Source organism: Delphinus delphis, chromosome 2 (genome assembly GCF_949987515.2).
Source record: "Delphinus delphis chromosome 2, mDelDel1.2, whole genome shotgun sequence".
Classification (NCBI taxonomy): domain Eukaryota; kingdom Metazoa; phylum Chordata; class Mammalia; order Artiodactyla; family Delphinidae; genus Delphinus; species Delphinus delphis.
In genome coordinates, this window is record NC_082684.1 from 86,726,019 (window position 1) to 86,753,722 (window position 27,704).

At 38.1% G+C, this 27,704-nt stretch overlaps 1 protein-coding gene across 3 annotated transcripts in view; it reads right to left on the bottom strand.

The window, feature by feature from the left end:
• Positions 1–27,704, bottom strand: part of UBR1 (ubiquitin protein ligase E3 component n-recognin 1) — a 167,584-nt gene that overhangs the window by 139,179 nt on the left and 701 nt on the right. The window lies entirely within an intron of this gene.

Below are 27,704 nucleotides of genomic sequence, written 5' to 3' on the forward strand. Positions count from 1 at the left end.
ACCACTGGACTGCCAGGAAAGTCCCTATAAGTGGGTTTAACAGACACTATATGCAGATTTCAATACCACCACCCTTATCTTCAATCAAACAAGAGAGCTTTCTAAGTATCAAGAAATGCCCTGTTAAAAGACTTTCATGGATTACTCGTTGGCAATTTGGCCTTAAATGTGAAGTGATTACCTCAAACCACACAGCCAGCTCAACATTTTTAATGCCACTCAGTAACAGCAGGCCTAAAAGAGAGGTAGGAGAAACAGAACTCTCTAGTATCAAACCAACAGTGGTGATTTCAGTTGCAGTTAATATCCTTCCAATTAAATTAATACTGTTCATTTGAAATACGTTGGCTTTCTGGTTTTATTAGAATTTCATGTTTGTTTTATACTTAAATTAAAACTGTAAGTATAAGGCATTCATAGTAGTTTTATATTTGTACACATTTAAGTTATATTATAAATTTTTAAAAAATTTTTAAAGGCTATATGCTATATAATTCCATTTATATAACATTCCAGAAAAGGCAAAACTACTCGAGATAGAGGATAGCAAAGTGGTTGCGAGGGGCTGACTACAAAGTAGCAGCAATGTAATTTTTGAGGGCAATGGAACTGTTCTGTAGTATCTATTATGGTGACGGTTACACAACTGTTGGCAACTGTCAAAACTCATAGAACTGTAGAATAAACAGTTATTTACTTTATGTAAATTTTCACAGTGAATAAAAAAGAACATAGTTTGAAAAAGAAAAGGAGAAACAGGTTGAGAGAAAATATTTGCAATAATACATTCCCTCCAAAGATCAGGGATGAAGCAAGGATATCTGTTCTCTTCTATTCAATATTGTACTACAGGTCATAGCTAGTGAAATAAAACAAGAAAAATAAATAAAAGGCATGATGATTGCAAAGGAAAAAGTAAAGCTGTCTCTATTCACAAACAATATGATTACTCTTCATAAAAAACTCTAAGGAATCAGTTAAAAAACACACATAAAAATGGTAAGTGAATTGAGCAAACTCATTAGATATAAGATCAACAGATAAAGATCACCTGTATTTCTATACACTAGCAACAAAAAACTGGAAAATGAAATTTTTAAAAAAACAGCATTTACAATAGCATCAAAAAACATAAAGTACTTGGGAGTTAATTTAATAAAGATTGTGAAAAACCCCTACACTGAAAACTACTAAACATTATTGAGAGAAATTTCTAAAACACCTAAAAAAATGAAGAGCTACATCATGTTCATTACTTAAAAGATTCAATACTGAGATGTCTATACTTCCTAAACTGAGCTACAGATTCTACACAATCCCAGAAAGCTTTCTTGTAGAATTGACAAGCTGATTCCAAAATGAATATGGAGGGAATTCCCTGGCATTCCAGTGGTTACAACTCGGCCCTTTCATTGCCATGGCCCAGGTTCAATACCTGGTTGGGGAACTAAAATCCCACAAGCTGCACAGCACAGCCAAGAAAAAAAAAATGTAAAGGACTTAGAAAAGACTTAACACTACATGATTTCGGGACTTACTATAAAAGATATAAGAAATGAGACTGTGGAATTAGCACTGAGATAAATATATATATATATATTTTGAGATAAATATATTTATCAATGGAACTAAGAGAGAGTTTAAAAATGAATCCACACATATAAAGACAACTGATTTTTTTAAAAGGAACCAACATAATTCAAAAGAGACAGCATTTTCAAAAACTGGTGCAGGAGTAATTAGATATCCTTATGGCATCAACCCGTACTTCACACCACACACAAAAATTAATTCAAAATGAATAAAAGATTTAAATATTAAAAAATAAAACTGTTGGGACTTCCCTGGTGGCGCGGTGGTTAAGAATCCACCTGCTAATGCAGGGGACACAGGTTTGATCCCTGGTCCAGGAAGATCCCACATGCCACGGAGCAACTAAGCCCATGTGCCACAACTACTGAGCCTGTGCTCTAGGGCCCACGAGCCACAACAACTGAAGCCCACACACCTAGAGCCTGTGCTCTGCAACAAGAGAAGCCAACACGATGAGAAGGCCGTGCACTGCAATGAAGAGTAGCCCCCACTTGCCACAACTAGAGAAAGCAGGTGTGCAGAAGCGAAGACCCAATGCAGCCAAAAATAAATAAATAAAATAAATAAATTTTTTAAAAAAATAAAATAAAACTAAAATTTCTTGACAAAAACATAGGAGAAAACTCTTTGACATCCTATGGGTGGGCAAAGAGTTCTTGGACAGGGCAGAAAAAGCACCAACCATGAAAAAAATGGATAAATTTTTTATTTTAATCAAAATTAAAACCTTCTGTTACTCAAAATGAACATGAGTAACTGTTACCCAATACTGCTACTCACTGTGCATTTTTCAAATTTTTCATACAACCAAATACTGAAAGATGAATTTTAGAATGGATCTATATTAAAATGAACATGCCCCTACTTCTTAAATTAAGCTACCCCTTCTATGAAATTACACAGAAATAGGAGGAAACTAAGAAGTATATTTATCATACACTAACCCAACTTGCCAGTAGAGCATAGGGCACCAACCCACAGCTATCTATGGTAGCTAAGGTCCTGGCCCTTTTGGCACAGGAACACCCTTGTGCCAAGATGTGAGACTGATTATTCAGACCACTGGGTAGTGTTATCTAGGCAAAAACTTACCAAAAGAATGAAGGAATCCTAGAAAAAATAATAGGGATGGAAAATTAGGACTCTTCAGTCTGTAAAAACAAAGGCTAGATAACGTTTATAAAATCATAAAGAGTTTCGACACAGTTAACATATACTTGTCCACTATATCTTAAAGTAAATTAACAGGTGTCCCCTTGAAGTGTTAAAAAACAATTTTCAAGGCAAAGAAAAGGAATGAGAATTCTATTCAGCTATGATAAACTAATAAAACTTGTCTAAGGAGTTTTCTAACCTGACATTTAATTAGAATTAAGAATTTACAAGGCAGGGAGACCTTCAAGATGGCAAAGGAGTAAGACGTGGAGATCACCTTCCTCCCCACAAATACATCAGATATACATCTACATGTGGAACAACTCCTACAGAACACCTACTGAACGCTGGCAGAAGACCTCAGACTTCCCAAAAGGCAAAAAACTCCCTGCATACCTGAGTAGGGCAAAAGAAAAAAGAAAAAACAGACAAAAGAATAGGGTCAGGACCTGTACCTCTGGGAGGGAGCTGTGAAGGAGGAAAAGTTTCGACACACTAGGAAGCCGCTTCACTGGTGGAGACGTGGGGTGAAAGGGGGGAAGCTTCGGAGCCATGGAGGAGAGCACAGCAACAGGGGTGCAGAAGGCGAAGTGGAGAGATTCCCACAAAGAGGATCAGTGTGGACCAGCACTTACCAGCCTGAGAGGCTTGTCTGCTCACCCACCGGGACGGGTCGGGGCTGGGAGCTAAGGCTCGGGCTTCGGAGGTCAGATCCCAGGGAGAGGACTGGGGTTGGCGGCGTGAACACAGCCTGAAGCGGGCTGGTGCGCCACAGCTAGTTGGGAGACAGTCCAGGAAAAAGTCTGGAACTGGCTAAGAGACAAGAGACCATTGTTTCGGGGTGAGTGAGGAGAGGGGATTCAGAGCACTGCCTAAACGAACTCTACAGATGGGCGCGAGCCGCGGCTATCAGCGCGGACACTAGAGACAGGCAGGAAACGCTAAGGCTGCTACTGCAGCCACCAAGAAGCCTGTGTGCAAGCACAGGTCACTATCCACATCCCCCCTCCTGGGAGCCTGTGCAGCCCGCCACTGCCAAGGTCCCGTGATCCAGGGACAACTTCCCAGGGAGAACACATGGCACACCTCAGGCTGTTGCAAGGTCAGGCTGGCCTCTGCCGCTGCAGGCTTGCCCCACATTCCATACCCCTCCCTTCCCCCAGGCTGAGTGAGCCAGAGCCCCCTAATCACTTGCTAATTTAACCTCGTCCTGTCTCGGGGAACAGACGCCCTTAGGCGACCTACACGCAGAGGCGGGGCCAAATCCAAAGCTGAACCCCAAGAGCTGTGTGAACAAAGAAGAGAAAGGGAAATCTCTCCCAGCAGCCTCAGGAGCAGTGGGTTAAATCCTCACAATCAACGTGATGTACCCTGCATCTGTGGAATACCTGAATATACAACGAATCATCTCAAAATTGAAGCGGGAGACTTTGGGAGCAACTGTAGACTTGAGGTTTGCTTTCTGCATCTAATTTGTTTCTGGTTTTATGTTTATCTTAGTTTAGTATTTAGAGTTTATTATCATTGGTAGATTTGTTTATTGAGTTGGTTGCTCTCTTCCTCCTTTTTTTTTTTGTATATAGATATATATTTTTTTCCCTTTTCTCTTTTTGTGAGTGTGTGTGTGTATGCTTCTTTGTGTGATTTTTGTCTGTCTTTGCTTTTATCATTTCTTCTAGGGTTCTGTCTGTGCGTTTTTGATTTTCTTTTTTGTTTTAGTATAGCTTTTAGCACTTGTTACCATTGGTGGATTTGTTTTTTGGTTTGGTTGCTCTCATTTCTTTCTTTCTTTTTTTATTACTTTTTAATTTTTTTATTTTTAATAATTATTTTTTATTATAATAACTCTATTTTACCTTATTTTTTTCTTTATTTTTTTCTCCCTTTTCTTCTGAGCCATGTGGCTGACAGGGTCATGGTGCTCTGGCCGGGTGTCAGGCCTGTGGCTCTGAGGTGGGAGAACCGAGTTCAGGACATTGGTCCACCAGAGACCTCCTGGCTCCATTTAATGTCAAACAACAAACGCTCTCCAAGAGATCTCCACCTCAATGCTAAGACACAGCTCCACGCAACGACCAGCAGGCTACAGTGCCGGACACCCTATGCCAAACACTAGCAAGACAGGAACACAAACCCACCCATTAACAGACAGGCAGCCTAAAATCATAATAAGGTAACACACACCCCAAAGCACACCACCGGACGTAGTCCTGCCCACCAAAAAGACAAGATCCACCATCATGCACCAGAACACAGGCACCAGTCCCCTCCACCAGGAAGCCTACACAACCCAACTAAACGAACCTTAGCCTCTGGGAGAAGACACCAAAAACAGTGGGAACTAAGAACATGCAGCCTGCGAAAAAGAGACCCCAAACACAGTAACTTAAGCAAAATGAGAAGACAGAGAAATACACAGTAGCTGAAGGAGCAAGGTAAAAACCAACCAGACCAAACAAATGAAGAGGAAATAGGCAGTCTACCTGAAATTGAATTCAGAGTAATGAGAGTAAAGATGATCCAAAATCTTGGAAAGAGAATGGAGAAAATACAAGAAACCCTTAACAAGGACCTAGAAGAACTAAAGAGCAAACAAACAATGATGAACAACACAATAAGTGAAATTAAAATTGCTCTAGAAGGAAGCAAAAGCAGAATAACTGAGGCAGAAGAACGGATAAGTGACCTGGAAGATAAAACAGTGGAAATAAGTACTGCATAGAAGAATAAAGAAAAAAGAGTTAAAAGAATTGAGGACAGTTTCAGAGACCTCTGGGACAACATTAAATGCGCACCAACATTCGAAGTATAGGGGTCCCAGAAGAAGAAGGAAAAAAAAAAGGGACTGAGAAAATATTTGAAGAGATTTTAGTTCAAAACTTGCCTAATATGGGATAGGAAATAGTTAATCAAGCCCAGAAAGCCCAGAGTGTCCCATACAGGATAAATCCAAAGAGAAACATGCCAAGACTCATATTAATCAAACTATCAAAAACTAAAAACAAAGAAAAAATATTAAAAGCAGCAAGGGAAAAACAACAAACAAACAAGGGAATCCCCATAAGGTTAACAGCTCATCTTTCAGCAGGAAGTCTGCAAGCCAAAAGGGAGTGACAAGACATATTTAAAGAGATGAAAGGGAAAAACCTACAACCAAGATTACTCTGCCCAGCAAGGATCTCATTCAGATTCAATAGAGAAATTAAAACCTTTACAGACAATCAAGAGCTAAGAGAATACAGCATCACCAAACCAGCTTTACAACAAATGCTAAAGGAACTTCTTTAGGCAGGAACACAAGAGAAGAAAAAGATCTACAATAACAAACACAAAACAATTAAGAAAATAGTAGTAGGAAGATACATATTGATAACTACCTTAAATGTAAATGAATTAAATACTCCAAAAGACACAGACTAGCTGAATGGATACAAAAACAACACCCATATACATGCTGTCTACAAGAGAACCACTTCAGACCTAGGGACACATACAGACTGGAAGTAAGGGGATGGGAAAAGATATTCCATGCAAACGGAAATCAAAAGAAAGCTGGAGTAGCAATTCTCATATCAGGCAAAATAGACTTTAAAATAAAGACTATTACAAGGGAAAAAGAAGGACACTACATAATGATCACGGGCTCAATCCAAGAAGATATAACAATTGTAAATATTTATGCACCCAACATAGGAGCACCTCCATACATAAGGCAAAGGCTAACAGCCATAAAAGGGGACATCGAGAGTAACACAACCATAGTAGGGGACTTTAACACCACACTTTCACCAATGGACAGATCATCCAAAATGAAAATAAATAAGGAAATACAAGCTTTAAATGATACATTAAACAAGATAGACTTAATTGATATTTATGGGACATTCCATTCCAAAACAGCAGAATACACTTTCTTCTCAAGTGCTCATGCAACATTCTCGAGGCCACATCATATCTTGGGTCACAAACCAAGCACTGGTAAATTTAAGAAAACTGAAATTGTATCAGGTATCTTTTCTGACTACAATGCCATGAGACTAGATACCAATTACAAGAAAAAAATCTGTAAAAAATACAAACACATGGAGGCTAAACAACACTGCTAAATAACCAAGAGATCACTGAAGAAATCAAAGAGGAAACCAAAAAATACCTAGAAACAAATGACACTGAAAACACGACACTTCAAAACCTATGGGATGCAGCATAAACAGTTCTGAGAGGGAAGTTTACAGCAATACAATCCTACCTCAAGAAACAAGAAACATCTCAAATAGACAACCTAACCTTACACCTAAAGCAATTAGAGAAAGAAGAACAAGAAAACCCCAAAGTTAGCAGAAGGAAAGAAATTATAAAGATCAGATAAGAAAGAAATGAAGGAAACGATAGCAAGGATCAATAAAACTAAAAGCTGGTTTTGGGGCTTCCCTGGTGGCGCAGTGGTTGAGAGTCCACCTGCTGATGCAGGGGACACAGGTTTGTGCACCGGTCCGGGAAGATCCCACATGCCGCAGAGCGGCTGGGCCTGTGAGCCATGGCTACTGAGCCTGCACGTCCGGAGCCTGTGCTCCACAACGGGAGAGGCCACAACAGTGAGAGGCCCGCGTACCACAAAAAAATAAACAAATAAAATAAAATAAAAGCTGACTTTTTCAGAAGATAAACAAAATTGATAAACCATTAGCCAGACTCATCAGGAAAAAAAGGGAGATGGCTCAGATCAACAGAATTAGAAATGAAAAAGGAAAAGTAACAACTGACACTGCAGAAATACAAAGGATCATAAGAGATTACTACAAGCAACTATATGCCAATAAAATGGACAACCTGGAAGAAATGGACAAATTCTTAGAAAAGCACAACCTTCTGAGACTGAACTAGGAAGAATTAGAAAATAAAAACAGACCAATCGCAAGCACTGAAATTGAGACTGTGATTAAAAATCTTCCAATAATCAAAAACCCAGGACCAGATGGCTTCACAGGTGAATTCTATCAAGCATTTAGAGAAGTGCTAACACCTGTCCTTCGCAAAGTCTTCCAAAATATAGCAGAGGGAGGAACACTCCCAAACTCATTCTACAAGGCCACCATGACCTTGATACCAAAACCAGACAAGGATGTCACAAAGAAAGAAAACTACAGGCCAATATCACCAATGAACACAGATGCAAAACTCCTGAACAAAATACTAGCAAACAGAATCCAACAGCACATTAAAAGGATCATACACTATGATCAAGTAAGGTTTCTCCCAGGAATGAAAGCATTCCTCAATATATGCAAACCAATCAATGTGATACACCATATAAACAAATCGAAGCAGAAAAACCATATGATCATCTCAACAGATGTATTAAAATCTTTCAACAAAATTCAACACCGTTTATGATAAAAACCCTCAAGAAAGTAGGCATACAGGGTACTTACCTCAACATAATAAAGGCCATATATGAGAAACCAACAGCCAACATTGTTCTCAATGGTGAAAAAATGAAACCATTTCCACTAAGATCAGGAACAAGACAAGGTTGTCCACTCTCACCACTGTTTTTCAACATAGTTTTGGAAGTTTTAGCCACGGCAATCAGAGAAGAAAAAGAAATAAAAGGAATCCAAATCGGAAAAGAAGAAGGAAAACTGCCACTGTTTGCAGATGACATGATACTACACATAGAGAATCCTAAAGATGCTACCGGAAAACTACTAGAGCTAATCAATGAATGTGGTAAAGTAGCAGGATACAAAATTAATGCACAGAAATCTCTTGCATTCCTACACACTAATGATGAAAAATCTGAAAGAGAAATTATGGAAACACTCCCATTTACCATTGCAACAAAAAGAATAAAATACCTAGGAATAAACCTACCTAGGGAGACAAAAGACCTGTATGCAGAAAACTATAAGACACTGATGATAGAAATTAAAGATGATACCAACAGATGGAGAAACAGATATACCATGTTCTTGGACTGGAAGAATCAATACTGTGAAAATGACTATACTACCCAAAGCAATCTATAGATTCAATGAAATCCCTATCAAATTACCAATGGCATTTTTTATGGAACTAGAACAAATCACCCTAAAATTTGTATGGAGACACAAAAGACCTGGAATAGCCAAAGCAGTCTTGAGAGAAAAAAAAACGGAGCTGGAGGAATCAGACTCCCTGACTTCAGACTAGACTACAAAGCTACAGTAATCAAGACAATATGGTACTGGCGCAAAAACAGAAACATAGATCAACAAAACAAGATAGAAAGCCCAGAGATACACCCATGCACCTATGGTCAACTAATCTATGACAAAGGAGGCAAAGATATACAATGGAGAAAAGACAGTCTCTTCAACAAGTGGTGCTGGGAAAACTGGACAGCTACATGTAAAAGAATGAAATTAGAACACTCCCTAACACCATACACAAAAATAAATTCAAAATAGATTAAAGATCTAAATGTTAAGCCCAGACACTATAAAACTCTTAGAGGAAAACAAAGGCAGAACACTCTATGACATAAATCACAGCAAGATCCTTTTTGACCCACCTCCCAGAGAAATGGAAATAAAAACAAAAATAAACAAATGGGACCTAATGACACTTAAAAGCTTTTGCACAGCAAAGGAAACCATAAACAAGATGAAAAGATAACCCTCAGAATGGGAGAAAATATTTGCAAATGAAGCAACTGACAAATTATTAATCTCCAAAATTTACAAGCAGTTCATGCAGCTCAATATCAAAAAAACAAACAACCCAATCCAAAAATGGGCAGAAGACCTAAATAGACATTTATCCAAGGAAGATATACAGATTGTCAACAAACACATGAAAGGATGCTCAACATCACTAATCATTAGAGAAATGCAAATCAAAACTACAATGAAGTATCACCTCACACCAGTCAGAATGGCCATCATCAAAAAATCTACAAACAAGAAATGCTGGAGAGGATGTGGAGAAAAGGGAACCCTCACCCTCTTGCACTGTGGTGGGAATGTAAATTGGTACAGCCACTATGGAGAACAGCATGGAGGTTCCTTAAAAAACTAAAAATAGAACTATCATATGACCCAGCAATCCCACTACTGGGCATATACCCTGAGAAAACCGTAATTCAGAAAGAGACATATACCACAGTGTTCACTGCAGCTCTATGTACAATAGCCAGGACATGGAAGCAACCAAGGTGTCCCTGGACAGATGAATGAATAAAGAAGATATGGCACATACATAAAATGGAATATTACTCAGCCATAAAAAGAAACGAAATTCAGTTATTTGTAGTGAGGTGGATGGACCTCGAGTCTGTCATACAGAGTGAAGTCAGAAAGAGAAAAACAAATACCGTATGCTAACACATATATATGGAATCTAAAAAAAAAAAGGTTCTTATGAACCTAGGGGCAGAACTGGAATAAAGATGCAGATGTAGAGAATGGACTTGAGGACACAGGTAGGGGGAAGGGTGAGCTGGGACGAAATGCGAGAGTGGTATGGACTAATATAAACTACCAAATGTAAAATAGCTAGCTAGTGGGAAGCAGCCACATAGCACAGGGAGATCAGCTCAGTGCTTTGTGACCACCTAGAGGGGTGGGATAGGGAGTGTGGCAGGGAGACGCAAGAGGGAGGAGATATGGGGATATATGTATACATATAGCTGATTCACTTTGTTATAAAGCAGTAATTAACACACCATTGTAAAGTAATTATACTCCAATAAAGATATTAAAAGATATTTTTAAAAAAAGATATTACACACTACTACCTATAAAATAAATAACGAATAAGAACCTACTGTAGAGCAGAGGGAACTCTACTCAATACTTTGTAATAGCCTCTATGGGAAAAGAATCTAAAAAAAGAGTGGATATATGTATAACTGATTCATATTGATGTACACCTGAAACTAACACATCATTGTAAATCACCTATACTCCAATAAAAATTTTTTTAAAAATTTACATAAAGTTCCATCACAGGTAAGTAAGGAAGGTTACACATATTTGATTATATATAAGGCTTTCTGAGTTTGCTCTCCTGAAGCTCAATATGGCTCTATAAATGAGCTGAACTCAATAAAACTTCATGTAAAACATTATGTTAAAACTAGATATTATTAGGAACTTCCCTGGTGGCACAGCGGTTAAGAATCCTCCTGCCATTGCAGGAGACATGGGTTCAATCCCTGGTCCGGGAAGACCCCACCTGCTGTGGAGCAACCAAGCCCGTGAGCCACAACTACTGAGCCTGCACTCTAGAGCCCGCATGCCACAACTACTGAGCCCGTGTGCTGGAACTACTGAAGCCAGCCCTCCTATAGCCCATGCTCTGAAACAAGAGAAGCCACCACAATGAGAAGCCCACACACCACAAAGAAGAGTAGCCCCCGCTCGCCGCAACTAGAGAAAGCCTGCACTCAGCAACGAAGACCCAACAGAGCCAAAACTTTAAAAAACAAATAATAATAATAAAAAAATTTTTAATTAGGTATCATTGTAGAAATTAAATTAGCCTATCCTCTCAGAAGGACAATTTTGATAGTTATTAAAAGTTTTAATTTATATAACCTTTGACTCAGAAATTCCCACTTCTAGGAATTTGTACCTCAGATAAACTCAAATATGTAAAAAGAAATACATACAAGTATTTTTTTTACAGCATTATTTATAATAATAAAAGACTGGACATGTGCCCATGTAAGGAGCCCGCCTGCCGTAACTAAGGAGCCCCATTTGCGGCAACTAAGGAGCCCACGCGTGGCAACTAAGGAGCCCACCTGCCGCAACTAAGACCCAGCGCAACTAAATAAATTATTTTTTAAATAATAAATAAAAAAAAATAAAATTTAAATTAAAAAAAATAAATAAATAAGAGACTGGAAACAACCTAAATGCTCCATAAGAAGAGTTGAATAAATCATGGTACATAAATTCAATGCAGCCATTATAAAAAAGGGGGGCAGATATCAATATGTACTGCTATGGAACATTCCTCAAGTTATATTTTTAAAGAAGAAAAAAAAGGTGGGAGGAACCAAGATGGCTGAGTAGAAGGACGTGCTCTCACTCCCTCTTGCGAGAACACCAGAATCACAACTAGCTGCTGGACAATCATCGGCAGAAATACACTGGAACTCACCAAAAAAGACACCCCACATCCAAAGACAAAGGAGAAACCACACTGAGATGGTAGGAGGGGCACAATCACAGTAAACTCCAATCCCATAACGGCGGGATGGGTGACTCACAGACTGGAGAACGCTTATACCACAGAAGTCCACCCACTGGAGTGAAGGTTCTGAGCCCCACGTCAGGCTTCCCAACCGGGGTCCGGCAATGGGAGGAGGAATTCCTAGAGAATCAGACTTTGAAGCCTAGAGGGAATTGATTGCAGGATTTCGACAGGACTGGGGGAAACAGAGACTCCACTCTTGGAGGACACACACAAAGTAGTGTGCATATTGGGACCCAGGGGAGACTGAACCAGACCTACCTGCAACTGTTGGCGGGTCTCCTGCAGTGGCGGGGGGTGGCACTGTTTCACCGTGGAGACAAGGACACTGTCAGCAGAAGTTCTGGGAAGTACTCCTTGGCGTGAGCCCTCTCAGAGTCTGCCATTAGCCCCACCAAAGAGCCCAGGTAGGCTCCAGGGTTGGGTTGCCTCAGGCCAAACAACCAACAGGGAGGGAACCCATCCCCACCCATTAACAGTCAAGTGGATTAAAGTTTTACTGAGCTCTGCCCACCAGAGCAACAGTCAGCTCTATCCACCACCAGTCCCTCCCATCAAGCCTCTTAGATAGCCTCATCCACCACAGGGCAGAGAGCAGAAGCAAGAAGAACTACAATCCTGCAGCCTGTGGAACAAAAACCACATTCACAGAAAGATAGACAAGATGAAAAGACAAAGGGCTATATACCAGATAAAGGAACAAGATAAAAACCCAGAAAAACAACTAAATGAAGTGGAGATAGGCAACCTTCCAGAAAAAGAATTGAGAATAATGATAGTGAAGTTGATCCAAGACCTTGGAAAAAGAATGGAGGCAAAGATCAAGAAGATGTAAGAAATGTTTAACAAAAACCTAGAAGAATTAAAGAACAAACAAACAGAGATGAACAATACAATAACTGAAATGAAAACTACAGTTGAAGGAATCAATAGCAGAATAACTGAGGCAGAAGAACGGATAAGTGACCTGGAAGACAGAATGGTGGAATTCACTGCTGCGGAACAGACTAAAGAAAAAAGAATGAAAAGAAATGAAGACAGTCTAAGAGACCTCTGGGACAACATTAAATGCAACAACCTTCACATTATGGGGGTCCCAGAAAGAGAAGAGAGGGAAAAAGGACCCAAGAAAATATTTGAAGAGATTATAGCTGAAAACTTCCCTAACATGGGAAAGGAAAGAGCCACCCAAGTCCAGGAAGCTCAGTGAGTCCCATACAGGATAAACCAAAGGGGAAACACATCGCGACACATAGTAATCAAATTGGCAAAAAAAAAGACAAAGAAAAATTATTGAAAGCAGCAAGGGAAAAATGACAAATAACATACAAGGGAACTCCCATAAGGTTAACAGCTGATTTCTCAGCAGAAACTCTACAAGCCAGAAGGGAGTGGCATGATATACTTAAAGTGATGAAAGGGAAGAACCTACAACCAAGATTACTCTACCCAGCAAGGATCTCATTCACATTCGATGGAGAAATCAAAAGCTTTACAGACAAGCAAAAGCTAAGAGAATTCAGCACCACCAAATCAGCTCTACAACAAATGCTAAAGAAACTTTTCTCTAAGTGGGAAACACAAGAGAAGAAAAGGACCTACAAAAACAAACCCAAAACAATTAAGAAAATGGTCATAAAACATACATACTGATAATTACCTTAAACGTGAATGGATTAAATGCTCCAACCAAAAGACACAGGCTCGCTGAATGGATACAAAAATAAGACCCATATATATGCTGTCTACAAGAGACCTACTTCAGACCTAGGGACACATACAGACTGAAAGTGAGGGGATGGAAAAAGATATTCCATGAAAATCAAAAGAAAGCTGGAGTAGCTATACTCATATCAGATAAAATAGACTTTAAAATAAAGAATGTTACAAGAGACAAGGAAGGCCACTACATGATGATCAAAGGATCAATCCAAGAAGAAGATATAACAATTATAAATATATATGCACCCAACATAGGAGCACCTCAATACATAAAGCAACTGCTAACAGCTATAGAAGAGGAAATCGACAGTAACGCAATAATAGTGAGAGACTTTAACACCTCACTTACACCAATGGACAGATCATCCAAAATGAAAACAAATAAGGACACATAAGCTTTAAATATCACAATACACCAGATAGATTGAATTGATATTTATAGGACATTCCATCCAAAACAGCAGATTACACTTTCTTCTCAAGTGCGCATGGAACATTCTCCAGGATAGATCACATCTTGGGTCACAAATCAAGCCTCAGTAAATTTAAGAAAAGTGAAATCATTTCAAGCATCTTTTCTAACCACAACACTAAGAGATTAGAAATGAATTACAGGGAAAAAAATGTAAAAAACACAAACACTTCGAGGATAAACAATACATTACTAAATAACCAAGAGATCACTGAAGAAATCAAAGAGGAAATCAAAAAATACCGAGAGACAAGTGACAATGAAAACACAACGACCCAAAACCTGTGGGAGGCAGCAAAAGCAGTTCTAAGGGGAAGCGTATAGCTATACAAGCCTACATCAAGAAACAAGAAAAATCTCAGGTAAACAATCTAAACTTACACCTAAATGAACTAGAGAAAGAAGAACAAACATACCCCAAGCTACCAGAAGAAATCCTAAAGATCAGAGCAGAAATAAATGAAATAGAAACAAAGAAAACAATAGCAAAGATTAATAAAACTAAAAGCTGGTTTTTTGAGAAGATAAACAAAATTGATAAACCTTTAGCCAGCCTCATCAAGAAAAAGAGGGAGAAGATTCAAATCAATAAAATTAGAAATGAAAAAGGAGAAGTTACAACAGACACCGCAGAAATACAGAGCATCCTAAGAGAACACTACAAACAACTATATGCCAAAAAAATGGACCAACTGGAAGAAATGGACAAACTCTTAGAAAGGTGTAACCTTCCAAGACTGAACCAGGAAGAAATAGAAAATATGAACAGACCAATCACAAGTTATGAAATTGAAACTGTGATTTAAAATCTTCCAACAAACAATAGTCCAGGACCAAATGACTTCACAGGTGAATTCTATCAAACATTTAGAGAAGAGCTAACACCCATCCTTCTCAAATTCTTCCAAAATATTGCAGAGAAAGGAACACTCCAAAACTCATTCTATGAGGCCATCATCACCCTGATACCAAAACCAGACAAAGATATTACACAAAAAGAAAATTACAGACCAATATCACTGATGAATATAGACGCAAAAATCCTCAACAAAATACTAGCAAACAGAATCCAGCAACACATTAAAAGGATCATACACCACGATCAAGTGGGATTTATCCTAGGGATGCAAGGATTCTTCAATATATGCAAATCAATCAATGTGATACAGCATATTAGCAAATTGAAGAATAAAAACCATATGATCATCTCAATAGATGCAGAAAAAGCTTGTGACAAAATTCAACACCCATTTATGATAAATACTCTCCAGAGAGTGGGCATAGAGGGAACCTACCTCAACATAATAAAGGCCATATACGACAAACCCACAGCAAACATCATTCTCAATGGTGAAAAACTGAAAGCATTTCCTCTAAGATCAGGAACGAGACAAGGATGTCCACTCTTACCACTATTATTCAACATAATTTTGGAAGTCCTAGCCAAGGCAATCAGAGAAGAAAAAGAAATAAAAGCAATACAAATTGGAAAAGAAGAAGGAAAACTGTCACTGTTTGCAGATGACATGATAATGATAGTATACATAGAGAATCCTAAAAATGCCACCAGAAAACTACTAGAGCTAATCAGTGAATTTGGTAAAGTTGCAGGATAGAAAATTAATGCACAGAAATCTCTTGCATTCCTACACACTAATGATGAAAAATCTGAAAGAGAAATTATGGAAACACTCCCATTTACCATTGCAACAAAAAGAATAAAATACCTAGGAATAAACCTACCTAGGGAGACAAAAGACCTGTATGCAGAAAACCATAAGACACTGATGAAAGAAATTAAAGATGATACCAACAGATGGAGAGATAGATATACCATGTTCTTGGACTGGAAGAATCAATACTGTGAAAATGACTATACTACCCAAAGCAATCTATAGATTCAATGCAATCTCTATCAAATTACCAATAACATTTTTTACGGAACTAGAACAAATCATCCCAAAATTTGTATGGAGACACAAAAGACCCCGAATAGCCAAAGCAGTCTTGAGGGAAAAAAATGGAGCTGGAGGAATCAGACCCCCTGACTTCAGACTAGACAAAGCTACAGTAATCAAGACAATATGGTACTGACACAAAAACAGAAAGACAGATCAGTGGAACAAAACAGAAAGCCCAGAGATAAACCCACACACCTATGGTCAACTAATCTATGACAAAGGAGGCAAAGATATACAATGGAGAAAAGACAGTCTCTTCAATGAGTGGTGCTGGGAAAACTGGACAGCTACATGTAAAAGAATAAAATTACAACACTCCCTAACACCATACACAAAAATAAACTCAAAATGTATTCGAGACCTAAATGTAAGACTGGACACTATAAAACTCTCAGAGGGAAACATAGGAAGAACACTCTGACATAAATCACAGCAAGATCTTTTTTGATCCACCTCTTAGAGTAATGGAAATGAAAACAAAAATAAACAAATGGGACCTAATGAAACTTCAAAGCTTTTGCACAGCAAAGGAAACCATAAACAAAATGAAAAGACAACCCTCAGAATGGGAGAAAATATTTGCAAATGAATCAACGGACAAAGGATTAATCTTCAAAATATATAAACAGCTCATGCAGCTCAATATTAAAGAAGCAAACAGCCCAATCCAAAAATGGGCAGAAGACCTAAATAGACATTTCTCCAAAGAAGACATACAGATGGCCAAGAAGTACATGAAAAGCTGCTCAATGTCACTAATTATTAGAGAAATGCAAATCAAAACTACAATGAGGTATCACCTCACACCAGTTAGAATGGGCATCATCAGAAAATCTACAAACAACAAATCCTGGGGAGGGTGCGGAGAAAAGGGAACCTCTTGCACTGTTGTTGGGAATGCAAATTGATACAGCCACTATGGAGAACAGTATGGAGGTTCCTTAAAAAACTAAAAATAGAATTACCATACGATCCAGCAATCCCACTACTGGGCATATACCCAGAGAAAGCCATAATTTATAATGACACATGCACCCCAATGTTCATTGCAGCACTATTTACAATAGCCAGGTCATGGAAGCAACCTAAATGCCCATTAACAGACAAATGGATAAAGAAGTTGTGGTACATATATACAATGGAATATTACTCAGCCATAAAAAGGAACGAAATTGGGTCAGTTTTTGAGACGTGGATGGATCTAGAGACTGTCATACAGAGTGAAGTAAGTCAGAAAGAGAAAAACAAATATCGTATATTAACACATGTATGTGGAACCTAGAAAAATGGTACAGATGAACCAGTTTGCAGGGCAGAAGTTGAGTCACAGATGTAGAGAACAAACGTATGGACACCAAGATGGGAAAACCGCAGTGGGGTGGGGATGTTGGTGTGCTCAATTGGGCGATTGGGATTGACATGCATACACTGATGTGCATAAAATTGATGACTAATAAGAACCTGTAGTATAAAAAAACAAACAAAAAAAACAACTAATACTAAAAAAAACACACAAAAAAACAAAAGGTACAGAACATTAAGTACTGTATGCTACCATTTATAAAGAAGGGAAGAGAATGAAGAGGAGATATATATGTATATGCTTACATTTGAGTAGAAAACCTCTGAAAGGATTCAAAATACATTGTTAACAGTGGAAAGACCCCTGTATTTATTTTTCACTACATACCCATTTTTACTATTTCAATTTTTACTATATAGATTATCTATTAGAAATCATTTTAAAGCTTTTGCCATCTACACATTTCATGTACAAAGTTATTCATATCAGGAAAAAAAACCTGAATGTCCATCAATAGGGGAATAGTTTAAAGAAATGATGGAATCTATCATTTAGCCACACCTGCCCTACTGTGAAAAAAAAAAAAATATATATATATATATATTCCACTGTGTGCACAATGTTACTTGTAACTGTGAAAAAACGTCCACCTAAATGTCTATCAATAAAGATGCATCTATACCATTCTATGCAGTCAGAATATCATAAAATACTGTAGCCCGAAAAAGCAAGTTTAAAATAATAAAATTTCATTTTTGTAAATTAAATGAAAACCTAAATTATATTTACTTTATGTATTTCTACAAATTTGAGTTTCCTAATTCAACATACACACATGTATATAAATGTATAGATATATGTATAGATGTTTCCTAAACATGGAGTTAAGTGTCTAGAAAGAGAAACATCAAACTGTTTACAGTGATTACATGGAGAAAAGGAATTGTGGAGAGGGTCTAAGAATTTTCACTTTTTACTTCAAACAATGTAATTCTGTTTGACCTTGTTTGACAAGTGACAATACCTCTGCAATCAAGGGGCAGGGTGGGGGAGCCACTCAAAAAACTATAGGATATACACCCATTTAAAATGATGCCAAATACACAACATTGTTAAGCAACTATACTCCAATTAAAATCAATTTAAATTTTTTTAAAAATAAAATAAAATGATGCCAAATACACTCAAAGTATCTCCCTTGAAGATACTTATTAACTACAAAGGGAAAAAGATAGTAAGTGTAAAGTAGAGAAACCCTGCAGATACCAACTTAACCAAATGATTAAGATAAATATCACCAGTAATAAGAAATATTGATATCAAGAATCCCTTAATATGATTCACTGAGAACGATATGGTACCATTTTTGTGTTATTCTTGCCAAAAATGTATGCCCTCATTCCTAACTTAAGAAAATATCAAACCCAAATTAAGGAACATGACACAAAATTACTGCTCAATATTCTTGAGTAGTCATGTCAAGGTTATGAAAAACAAGGAAAGACCAAGACACTTACAAACTGGAAGCAGACTATGGAGAAAGTGAGACATTGTTACATACTGGAAGAGACAAACAGGTGGGATGTCAGATGGGATCCTCAATAGGATCCTGGAACAGAAGAAGGATATTAGTAGGAAAACTGGTAAAATTTGAATAAGGTCTGTCATTTAGTTAGTAGCAATATTAATTTCTGGTCCCTAATAATTGTTCTACATTTATGTGAGATGTTAGCATTAGGGGATGCAGGAGTGAGGGATATAAGAGAACTGTCTGTGCTATTTTTCTAAGTTTTCTAAAAGTCTAAAATGAGTTCAAAATAAGAAGTTAGAAAAAAAGAGCTGATAACTGAAGATGTCTATTTCCATCTAATGGAAAGGCATTGAAGATACACAGTACATTAAAGTAGGTTACAAAGCAGTGTGTATAAAATCTCATTTTGGTTAAGTGTTATATATATTAACATGGGGAAAAAGTTAGATGGAATATATACCAAAATGTTAACAGTAGTGGGTAGTGGGATTTTAGCATACTTTCATGGAATTTGTATGTCTGCTTACCTAATACGAATAATATCCTTACAGTGATTCCATATTTTGGGAGTAATTTTTTAACTGTAAAATTTTAAATATTTTACTAAAATCTTTTTTTAAAAAATGAACTAAACCTTCCAATATTCTAACTCCAACTTTTCTAGGATACTCACAAACCAACAATTTGTGTTCTCTGCATACCTGGCAACAACTATAATTAGCAGATTTAATGTTCTATGGAGTACCTAAAGTTCTTTTCTTCAAACAGCACTAAAGAAAAAAAAAATCCTGTATATTCAGTCCTATACACCAAACAAAAACCTTTTTCTGTCCTTCCTAATTATGGAAGGCACAGAACTAGTTTCTGTTCTAGTTTTCAAGAATATTTTCAAGAACATGAGAAACTTGAGAATCACCAAAAACCTAAGGGATCTATTCTGGTTCAAGTCCTTCATTTAAAACTGAGTGACAAGGAAAAAGTAAACTGGCTTGTTCAAGACTGAATACTATCCGGGTCAGGAATAGAACTTAGGTATCCTGACTCCCAGAGTTCAGTGTTCATTCTACTTAACCAAATATAAATACATTATTGTTTTAAATTTACCCTTAAGACTTGCTCAATTTCACTTTAATAGTGAAACAAAACAAAAAACAAAGCTTTGCCTTCTTTTTAATTTTTCCCTCTAAATGAATACCACTAAATATTCTTAAATTATATCCCTGTCATTACATGTCTCAGTCTGAGGAACTGATATTTTAAAATGTTATCTTTACATAATTGGATGATTTGGACAGAATGTCTGGGTGTTGATGCCATCAATGCCCTCTCCATTGACCTTACCACTAGCTCTCTATCCTTCCACCTCCCCCCACCTTAGTTGTTCCTTAAGGTCGATTTAGCTCAAAGCCCACCTCCATGAACACTTCACTGACCCATCTAAGAAAATTTCTCTCCCCTGTAACTCCAATGCAGCACTTACTAAAGAAGGTACTCATTCAGCACCTGTACCTTTGCCAGATAACATTAGTTACCTTTAAATGTGTACATCGAGCCTCTTCAACCAGATTTTCAGCTCCTTGAGGGAAGGAACTTTCCTTCCAAATCCTTGTATTCACACAAGCCTATCTCAAGTACTTAACAAAAGGTCTCAGTCATTGTTGAAAGTTATAGACTTCTTGCTAAAGAGAACAAAGCAAATAATAACATTAAGCCTTCTAAAACTGTTTACGAAATTCTTACAGGAGATAAAGTACAATTACACTGTTTCACAAATATTTTTTCCTAGATGACTGCTGCAAGTATGAAAAAATTTTTTTCAACTAAGATTTCTGGGTTTTTTTTCTAGATAAGAAAAACTATACAGGATGTATTCTACTGGGTGACATGTTCAGGAATTACTGGTGACTGGAGTAGGTTTGATTCTTTGGTTGGTTGCTTTTAGTATTTTCTCCAATTTGAGACATGATTAAATTAAGGAATTTTTATTTTCATGTTCAGGGAAAAAAACTTTTTTCAACATCTGGAGTTAAGGGAAGACTTTCCCAATTGACTGTCCTGTAAAAACAAATTCTCACAACATTTAAATCCCCAAACATTCCAAACATTTTCCTCATCCCCATGGAGATTAAAAAATATGTTTTCAACTCTGACCCAGGGACTGGGATGACTGGTAACATCAGTCTGAAAACAGAACTTACTTTAAGTACACTAGGTTCCTTTTGTTCAAATCACAATTTACCCTTCCTTAGATAACTGATGGACATCTATGGAGGGCCTGTAATTCTGTTTCTAATTCCCCTGTTTTAAAGGCATAACAAAATCTGGAGGCGGCAGAACTGCTCAAAGCAAGTACTGGACTAGTAATTGTAGCACCTCTAGGCACCAAGAAATCTTTTGGTTATACTAAATTTTCTTGTAATACTATTTGACAGGTTTATGAAGTTTAAAAACAAGCAAACAACAAAACCCCTAGTGCACCCACTTATCCCATAGGGAAACCCTGTCTAAAACATATCTGATAATCAGCTCCCTAAGCCTGTCTGAACACATCCACTCAGCCAACTTCCATTCTTACAGCTCATAATTAAACCAAAATCTACCTTCCTGTAACTTTTATCCTATGCTGCCTGAAATAATCCAATACAAATTACTCTGCTCTTTCACCCAACAACCTATCAAATAAATGAAGCTAAATATTATGTCTCTCATTAGTTTCTTTATTCCAGGGCTAAACAGGAATGTAGAAACTAAAGAAATCTGTTCATTCCTAGAAATGAAATTTAGCCATCCCTAATGACATGGTATCCAGCCCACTCTCCATGTTACATAGAACATGCACTCTCTCTCTTACATAGAACATGCACAATATGTCTCTGTACATAGGAGTGGGACTGCTTATTACCTTCCTTATCCAGGACACTAAACTGCTTTAAAAGTTCGCTTTTTTGTTTGTTTGGCAGCCACATCACATTATGACTTAGTGAGTTTGCAGAAAACTAAAACCCTCAAATCATTCACATAAGAGACCTAGTCCTACACACAAATACCCGGTCCTAGACATAGTCTTTACTTTCATGGCAATTAAATTTCACCTTGTTAGTTTTGATGCAAAATTTAGCCTAAGGAGATTTTATGTGTGTGTCCTATAACATATCGGTCCTATGTCTGTTAAGCCTTGTGTTGTTTCGTACATAAGTCTACTATGTCCTCATGGCATTGGTAAAATTAGCCAGAATCAAATATAGAGTAGTGTGACAAATAAGGCCCCTCTCTCTTCTTTCCTGTTGAGATAATATACATATATTCATGCTGTCAGAATTTAGTTTTCGAAAGCATACCATCCCTTCTAAGCCTTTCTCTTCCTTTTCTGCTCTGACCATAGGCTCATGCTCCAATTTTCTAAGCTCTCCTTTAAGTCCCTGGATGAATGAAATCTGGTTTCCTACACTATGGGGTACATATCTCATATTCTCTTTCTACTGTATTGAATATTTCCAATACAACTAAAATTCTTTCTTAGATTGGAAGGCAGAGTATGTATATATAAAAACATAAATGCATAAATTTACAGATTTTTCCCCCTGTGGCTAAAGTCATTTCTAGCTTATCCAACAATATCAAAAGTTCAAAGGACTTTTAAAAGGTAGTCCATAAAGACACATTAAGTGGTTATAGCCCCACTCCTCCAAACAAGTCAAACAGACTTCGTTCTGAAGAATAGCATCAAGTAAACTATTAGAAGGAGAATTACATTCAAGTGATCAAAAACAAACTCCATTCTGGACAGGGCCTATGTCACTCCTGAATATCAAGTAGGCACTTATGGAAGCACAATAACTCTTCTGGGGTCTTTCAATAGCATTATTTAGTAGAGCGTATTTCCATAAGCACTTAGCTTACTACAGGGTATAACAACATTAAAAAAAAAAAAAGCTGTACCAAATGCTTTAAAAAAACAAACTCATGAAATAACTTTTGTTTCTTCAACAGGAGGCATGTTAACCAGAATATCTTAGAAGAACACATAGGAGTTCACAGAAATCACTCAGGACTAAAGAGGTCTTAATAGTTTGTTTTAAGCCATCTGAGTTAAAAGCTTAAAGAAAATTGTTTCACAGAACACAACATACGATTAACACCTTCAAAGAAATCTGAGGTAACCCTCAAAGCCAGCACACACGAAGAAAGGACGGGCAGGATACTGCATTGGTTCATCCTGCATCATTGATTTATATAATATCTACCCAGACAGACACCCTATGCAGTACTGAGGACAAAAACCTCTTTATTTGCAAGACAATGTCTGTTATTAAACATAAGCAGTCAGGCTCAAGCACCAGCTCATCTAGATAAATTACTAGATAAATTACTAGTAGGACTGAAGCTGTCACTCTTTTTTAATTTTTATTTTTTATTTTTATTTATTTATTTATTTTTGGCTGTGTTGGGTCTTCGTTTCTGTGCGAGGGCTTTCTCTAGTTGCGGCAAGCTGGGGCCACTCTTCATCACGGTGCGCGGGCCTCTCACTATCGCGGCCTCTCTTTTTGCGGAGCACAGGCTCCAGACGCGCAGGCTCAGTAGTTGTGTCTCATGGGCCTAGTTGCTCCACAGCACGTGGGATCTTCCCAGACCAGGGCTTGAACCCGTGTCCCCTGCATTGGCAGGCAGATTCTCAACCACGGCGCCACCAGGGAAGCCCGAAGCTGTCACTCTTGACTTGCAGTTTTAAAACTTAACTTCATCGGACTCTACAGAATTTGGTACTGAAAATCAGAATTTTCCCTAGCTGCCTACAATAGAAATTAGGAGATGCTGATGAAAAAATAACTGTCACTAGGTTCTGCTATGGAATCCGCCTGCCAATGCAGGGGACACGGGTTCAATCCCGGGTCCAGGAAGATCCCACGTGCCGTGGAGCAACTAAGCCCGTGTGCCACAACTACTGAGCCCACGTGCCACAACTACTGAGCCCGTGTGCCACAACTACTGAGCCCGCGTGCCACAACTACTGCAGCCCGCATGCCTAGTCAATAAGAGAAGCCACCACAATGAGAAGCCTGCACACCGCAACCAAGAGTAGCCCCCACTCACTGCAACTAGAGAAAGCCTGCACGCAGCAACAAAGACCCAATGCAGCCAAAAATAAATAAATAAATTTATTTATTTTTTAAAAAGAGAGACTTTGGTTTTCATCCTTGTTTTCTCACTCTAAGTATGTTCTTACTACAGAAAGCTGTGCTCTGGCCTAAAATAAGAGATACAGATTTCTAAGGAAAATCACCTCCACTGAAAATAGCATATAACTTCTCATTCCTTCCTCTATATCTCAATATTTTAAAGTCCACTATAAAAAGACTATGTTATCTCTTAAAGATCCCCTATACACATGAGATTGTAGATAATTTTTCCTTGACATGATCAGGAAATGATCATGATCAAGTCAGACATGATCCTTGCCTTCACGGAACTTACATTCTGGTAGGAGAAACAGACATTTAAATAAATAAAGACAATACAGTAATCACAGATTGTAATAAGTGCAGTGGAGGAAATAAACAGGGTGCTTTGACAGAGAATGGTAAAAGGAACCCATCTTTTAGACAAGGTAAGTATCAAGAAAAAACAGAGGAAAAACACTGTATGAAAAAGAACAGCAAGCAAAGGCACAGGCCCTGAAGTAAGACAGAGCTTGGACTTATTTTGGAAGCTAGGGTGGCTAAAAGTAAATGAAGAGAAAGTAACAGAAAATGAGGGGAGATGGAGGGGCTGGATCAGGCCAGATCTTGAAGAACATGTAATGAGTTTAGATTTTTTTCCAAGTAGATGGGAAACCACTGAAGGATTTAGGCAAGAGATTGACATGATCTGATTTAGTCTTACAAAGATTTCTCTGGCTGCTCTGTGGAGAATGGACTGGAAGAGGGCAAAAACAGAAGCTAAGAGACCAGTTAAAAGGCCACTGCAGTTGCCTAGGCAACAGATGGTGGCTAGGACTAAAGAGATGGAGTGGAGACAGACAGAGTTGTTTGTATTCAAGAGCTATTATGGAAGTGTCATCTACTGAGACAGGGATAACAAAACTTGATGTCTCCCTTCTTTGCCCTCCCATAACCTGGTCTTCCCTCTCAGTATATGACACAGCCACAATCATGAATACTTAAGTCAAAAACTGGGGATCCAGATGTCATCTGTTTCTTCCCTTTTCCCTCATGCCTAAACCATAAACAAATCTTTCTACTTCTACCATACTTCTACCATACTCCATACTCCCCAATCCATCCACTTCTCTTCATCTCCAGTGATATCGCTTTAGTACAAGCCACCAGCAACTATGGCTTGGTTACTGTAGTAGCTTCCTAATTGCTTCTCCGTTTGAAACACTTTTCAGACATCCAAGTGGATATGTCAAGTAGGCACACGGACTTGTGACTGTGGAGCTCAAAAGTGAGATGACCCTGAGATACAAATTTGGGAACTGAACGAATACAGATGGTATTTAAAGCCACAGAACTGGATGAAATCACATGGGCAGAGGATGTAGACAGGGAAAAGAAAAGAGTTTAGTACCATACCAGGAGGCATCTTTTGAGATGGACTTAATGAAGAAAATCCAGTTAATGAAGACAGGCAGAAGTTCTGTCAGACCACTCCACATACTATGAATTCCCAATTTTTCTCACTCTTCACCTCCCTAGACCCAATAAACTACCCTCTCCTAGAAACTACACCCTATGACACTGCACTACTCTCACCTCCTACCTGCTTGTCTGCTCCCTTTCTAGCTCCTTCCTCCACTGTCTATCCCTGAAATTCAATCATTCCTGTCTTCCTCGCTTCTCCCTCTCTTCCTCCCTCCCTCTCTGTGTGACCGTCTCTTTCTCTCTGTGTATGTATAAACACACACACAAACACAGACTTTCCTCCTCAAAGATCTTATCCATCCCCACAACCTCAACTTTCAACTCTATACTGAGAACTTCTAAATGTCTCTGGCTAAATCTTACTCTGTGGCCCACAGACCAGGACTTCATTTGCAGTGCATGCTTGTGAAAATGCAAATTCTCAGATCCCACCCTAGACCTACAGAATCAACTCCCCTAATTATTCTTAAGCAATGGCTCTTCTAATAAATGTCCAATAATTCATACCTATTACTTCACTCTAATTGCATGTTATGTGATGTCAGGAATTTGAGAGACTTCATGCCTGTTGATTGCAACATGACAGTAAAAAAAGACCTGGGCTCTAAGAAGGAAGTTTGATTTAAGAATAACAGAAACTATATAATACCCAGGGACAAGACTCTAATGGAATTGGTAAGATTTCTTAGACCTCTGTAACTGTTCCATATTTACTATTTTGTTTTCCCCTGCCTCCCAATGGTGATTTAAGATTCAAATCATTCAAATGTTAAAGAATCTCTGAGATCACTTCACTTAATCGAGAAGAAGAAGTAAACTGGAAAAGCCAGTGTCTTACTCCATTATCAGGATAAAATTGAAGGTGGTATTTTTAAAAAGAATAGGAAACTAGGAAGATGTCTGGAGTTCTAAAATAGAGAGAGCCAAGCCAAAAAAGTGATCAGGAGGCTCACCAGTCACAAGTCTTCATTCACTTACATCACCCTATCTTGTATTAAAACTTGAGCACTTGTCCTACCTGTGTCTCTAGAGTGTGAGTTACCTGAGGCTTTTACACTTCTCTTGTCATCTACCTACTATCTTGCAAAACCCAAAACCTTGCCCAAAGAAATCTAATATTGAAGAGTTTGCAACATAATTCCAGCTGAATTCCTGTACCATTATCTCCAATCTCAAATAAGTAAGATCCAGATTGATGAGGTTTTTTGGTACCACCTGGAAGGAATTAATATATCAAAGCTTAGTCATCTTTAGCAATACAAAATTACGATAACACTTCTGACCACAGCACAGTTTCTCCACTCCTTAGAAAATGTAAGAAGCACAGCTTTACATTAAGACCAGATGTTTCAGCTGCTTCTAAAGTTTCCCTATCTTCTCATTTCTTATCATCTCAAACACATGCTTCCCCCTTCAATACGTGAAATGAGGTTGAACTGCTACTTGGGGTAGAGGATGGTTGCAAGCACTGCCCTAGTTAATGGCCAAACCCTTAGTCCAACTCCTTCCCCACCTGATTTCTGTCTCCCAGCCAGTCTCTTCAGTCCCTGAGGTGGACTCTTTTCTGGAGCTCACTCTGTTCTCTCATAAAACAATGCTCAAGTGTCTGCAGGGTTAAAATACTTCAAAAATGATTTTATTAAAACTACAAACCAAAGAAACTTCAGAAAGAGGTGTAATCCCACACCTTTCTATATGCACCAATAAAGATAAATTAATAAAACTCTTCACAGCATGCAGTGACCAATATTTGAATATTTTCTATATACCTCCCCACTAGGTGCCTGGGGACATCCAGAACATTCCCTAATGTTGCCCCCCTACCTCTTATCCTCCTCAGTCAGCTTTCTCCCTGTAGTCAGACTATTGACTCAAATTTACTCACTATCTCTGCCTTCCCTTTTCTTTTTTTTTTTTTGGTTTTCAAAATACAAGGGCAAAGTATAGATTCCGATATTAATTAATGGTATCGCTCTGACTTGAAATGTCTGAAAGTCTGTTCTTCACCTGTAAAAAGCAACGACAGATGATGGGTTTCTCCACGGAGGATTAGGCCTGGGTTCTCAAGATGCTACAACGAAGG